General features: G+C 39.4%; 1 protein-coding gene across 1 annotated transcript in view; it reads right to left on the bottom strand.

The window, feature by feature from the left end:
- Positions 1 to 3,848: 3,848 nt before the first annotated feature.
- napsa (napsin A aspartic peptidase) overlaps positions 3,849 to 4,645 on the bottom strand; it is a 25,383-nt gene continuing 24,586 nt past the window's right edge. Inside the window, exon 9 of the mRNA XM_058404507.1 lies at positions 3,849 to 4,645. This exon is cut by the window's right edge and continues 685 nt beyond it. The gene's annotated coding sequence lies outside the window, so the exon portion shown is untranslated.

The raw sequence follows: 4,645 nt of genomic DNA on the forward strand, positions 1-4,645 counted from the left end.
AAATGTAATTGTTAATATTTATTCACATTTAATTCATAGGTTTCAAATGGAATTAAAAACAAAGATTCACAAGTATAAATAGTTAACTCTACAGCAGTAGAGTTAGTGTGTGGTGGCAGGAGCTGACTGGGTGTGGCATGTGGGGGTGGGGCTTAATAAGGGGGTAAAGTCCACGTCTCCTGTACTCAAGTGAAAGTAGAGATACTCGAGTTAAGGTATTACTCCAGTAAAAGTAGAAGTCCTTTTTTCTTGAGTTAAAGTACAAATGTATTTAAGTAAAAAGTACTACATTTATCTATCACCAATGTCATTTTTATTTTATTTTATTTTATGTGAAGATTCAGTCCCTCTACTCACACATGACTGTTAATACAAGGTCTGAGAAATGATCATGTCATGAAAATTATTCTAAATAAAGGAGCACAAGGGGAACATGGGGCTGGAAAATAGCAGGACTGGTGAACAATTAGACAATTTAGATTATTCTTATTATAGTAACAAATTAAAACCATGATAAAACACTTTAGTGTGTGTGTTTACAGGGCACAGGTATTTGTGCATGGACACTACACAAGAAACAGGACCCTTATATAAAGACGTAGCGTGTAAACTGTTTCCTACATAAAGTGCTTAAAAATGAAAATATAATCACAGCAGAAGAAAATATGAAGTTTACATACAGCGGGACAGTCGGACTCGGTCACTCATACAGAATAACTAATGTGTGCTGGACACTCCTGTGTCCTGGGAATCAGTTTTAAACAAATGACCAGTGAGGATCTAAGCAGATTGACTTTAACAGAAACTTGCTGCTCTACAGATTCAGAGGAAATAAAGTTGAAATTCAGTGAATATTTCAGTATTCAGTAACTAATGCTTTAGTGTGTGATGGACAGTTACAGTGTTTGTGCAGTAATCTGATTCTGCTTTACATGAAAAAGAAATGTTACTTGGTGACCGGTCAAATATCAACAATAAAAGTTGAGCTCTTGGGTGATTGTGTTGCTGTAGAACATCAGTAACGTTAATGTAGACTGCTGCTCAAGAGTTACTGATTACGTTAGCTTACTTAGCTAACTAAAGTATGACTAGCCATATGTGACATCATTAAGATAATGACAGATTTATTCACATACACAGTAAAATCCTTCAACACTGCAAGCTAACACTAGGTTCATATTAAAGAAAATGGTCATTATGATGACCACAGGATGCACTGACCTCTATGTTTACACAAATATGATGTTGAATTCTTGTGAGAAGTAATGGTAGGTTACTGAGACAGAGCAGGAATCTGAATATGAAAGAGTCTTGCGTCTGTTACTTAAAACAAATCCTGCACGTCAGGCCATGGGTGGTCAGGTGGAGGGCTGTGGTCAGGGTTTTCTTCCATCGTAGTCTACAGTATTTCAGGCTGTGACACTGCAGTGTTAATGCTCTACAGAACCGCTTGTGCTCGCTGCATTTAATCAAACCAAAATGTTACGTTATGTTAGATCAGAAATAATGCACACGCTGTAGCTCGGTTTGCTTACTGTATAAGGACAACTGCTTTTCTTTTTTCTTTCTTTAATATAAATATAATGTAATGGAGTAAAAAGTACGATGTGTTACTTCAAAATGTAGTGGAGTGAAAGTAAAAAGTCTGAAAAAATGTTATATTTTAGTAAAGTATATATTACAAATACTTCATTACTGCCCACCACTGGGTGTAGGAATGTGTGGGTGGGGCTTTATAGGGTGTAGTTATGTGGGCTTAATGGGGTATAGTTATGTGTGGGTGGGGCTTAATGGGTGTAGTTAATGGGGTGTAGTTATGTGTGGGTGGGGCTTAATGGGTGTAGTTAATGGGGTGTAGATATGTGTGGGTGGGGCTTAATGGGTGTAGTTATGTGGGCTTAATGGGGTATAGTTATGTGTGGGTGGGGCTTAATGGGTGTAGTTAATGGGGTATAGTTATGTGGGCTTAATGGGGTGTAGTTATGTGTGGGTGGGGCTTAATGGGTGTAGTTATGTGGGCTTAATGGGGTATAGTTATGTGTGGGTGGGGCTTAATGGGTGTAGTTAATGGGGTATAGTTATGTGGGCTTAATGGGTGTAGTTATGTGTAGGTGGGGCGTAATGGGTAGGGTTTATGTGGGTGGAACTCCATAAGTCTAGTGTATGTGGGCGGGGTTTATCAGACAGTATTTTGTTTTGAACACTGCTCAAAATACTCTTTAAAGCAAAGTCATATTATATTACTTAAAAAAAATCATGAAGAAAAAAATATTAATTTTATAAGTAATTCAGATGAGTGTTGATCTGTGAGACCAGACTGATACTCAGAGAATCAATGGGGTGTGACTCCTCCCATCCTTCTGGCTTTTCGGTACAAAAACATGTGATCTTCATTCTAACAGTACAATTAAATCAACGCCTCACGTTACAGTGATCAGGGGAGTCGTGTGATCGGGGGAGTCGTGTGATCGGGGGAGTCGTGTGATCGGGGGAGTCGTGTAATTTAGGGAGTCGTGTAATTTAGGGAGTCGTGTAATTTAGGGAGTCGTGTGATCGGGGAGTCGTGTGATCGGGGGAGTCGTGTAATTTAGGGAGTCGTGTAATTTAGGGAGTCGTGTGATCGGGGGAGTCGTGTAATTTAGGGAGTCGTGTGATCGGGGGAGTCGTGTAATTTAGGGAGTCGTGTAATTTAGGGAGTCGTGTGATCGGGGAGTCGTGTAATTTAGGGAGTCGTGTGATCGGGGGAGTCGTGTGATCGGGGAGTCGTGTGATCGGGGGAGTCGTGTGATCGGGGGAGTCATGTGATCGGGGGAGTCGCGTGATTTAGGGAGTCATGTGATCGGGGGAGTCGCGTGATTGGAGGAGTCTTGTCATGGGCTCTACCCCTGGTCAGAGTCTCGTCGCTTGGTGGTGCTCACTGATGCTGTGGATGGATCTGTGTGGTCAACCTGTAACCAGGAAACAGCCGCAGACAGAGACACTTGTGGACTTTCACACCATCACAGATCTGCCATTTCATCGGTCAGCTTGTGACAGCAAGGAATTAGTGTCTATAATGACCTCAGAAACTACACTGACCTCATAGTTCCTCAGGAGCTCTTGATTGTTGTTGTAGAAAGGGCATTAATCAGTTACAGTTACATTATTTCCTGTCCAGTGTCCCCCAAATGAGGATGAGGTTCCCTTCTGAGCCTGGTTCCTCTCAAGGTTTCTTCCTCAAATCATCATAGGGAGTTTTTCCTCATCACCCTCACCTCAGGTTTCTCATTAGGGATAAAATAGTAACTTTAATTTAAACGTGTATATATATATATATATATAGTGTGTGTGTGTGTGTGTGTGTGTGTTTCTCTGCTGTAAAGCTGCTTTGAGACAATGTCCATTATAAAAGGCTCTATACAAATAAATTGAAATTGAAACGTGATCAGGGGAGTCAGGAGATCAGGGGAGTCAGGAGATCAGGGGAGTCATGTGATCAGGGGAGTCATGTGATCAGGGGAGTCATGTGATCAGGGGAGTCAGGAGATCAGGACACGAGACAGCTGGACTCTGTACTTGAGCGAGGATTAAAGTAAGTTAAAGATTTACCTCCATATAAAACGAATGATCTTCATTACAGATTGACTGATAATAATAATAATAATAATAATAAAGATGTATTTTATTACAGAAGCGAGCTGAGGTGTTTGAGTGAGATCTTCACAGAGACATCATTGTGCTTTAGAGCTGAAGATGAGATCCAGCAGATGAAGAAGCTCTAGAGGAGATTAAATGATGTGTGATGTTTGAGCCCCATGAATCTGATCTCTTATAAATCAGACACGATGGGAGATAAAAAGAGAGATTAGTTTTAATAAACACGTTATTTTTATTTCAGTTTCTCAGCTGAAAGCCGGTGCAGTGCAAATCCAAGTCTCAGTGCAACAATCAGATAAAAAACAAACCCAAAAACATCCAAATAAAGAGTTTAGATCATTCTAAAACACCATGAAGCCTCACAGTCCATCAGAGCGTGATCAAAACACAACTCTTACCAAGTCCAGGAAATCAGATACACACAGATCCACCAAAAAACACTTCAACATTCAAAACATTCAACTCTTTACTTTTTCATCATTTTTAACAGAATAGTTTATGAAAATAAAAACATTCCCATCACTGACACGTAGTTTAACTCCAAATTCTGAAACTCTGTAGTTTTTTCCTTCATCACATTCCTCATCATTAATCATTAGTTCTGTATACAGAAAGATAAAGAAATACCTAAAAACTTTAACTATAAAAAGATTAAAGAAGTTTGTCAGACTGGTACGTGTTTGTTTGTTTGTTTGTTTGTTTGTTTTTGTGTTTGTTTCTCCTTTTCTGAAAACACAATTCTGATGCTTTTAAATGACTTTGTTCTCAAGAACGTTCTCATTATTTCCATATCTGGGCATGAAAAAGGAAAGAGAGAGAGAGAAAGAAAAAGAAAGAAAGAAATAGAAAAGGAAAGAAAGGAAGCTAGTCAGGAGACTGGAGCGCTCTGAAGACTTCAGTGTTGTTTAAAGCATGTTTGAGGAAAGCAGTAAAACACTTCAGACTGAAATGAGGGGATTATTCCGTGTTTTTTATATTAATGAAGTTAAAGCTGCAGGCTGGAAGTGTG

The sequence above is a fragment of the Hemibagrus wyckioides genome, linkage group LG12 (genome assembly GCF_019097595.1).
Source record: "Hemibagrus wyckioides isolate EC202008001 linkage group LG12, SWU_Hwy_1.0, whole genome shotgun sequence".
NCBI classification, from domain to species: domain Eukaryota; kingdom Metazoa; phylum Chordata; class Actinopteri; order Siluriformes; family Bagridae; genus Hemibagrus; species Hemibagrus wyckioides.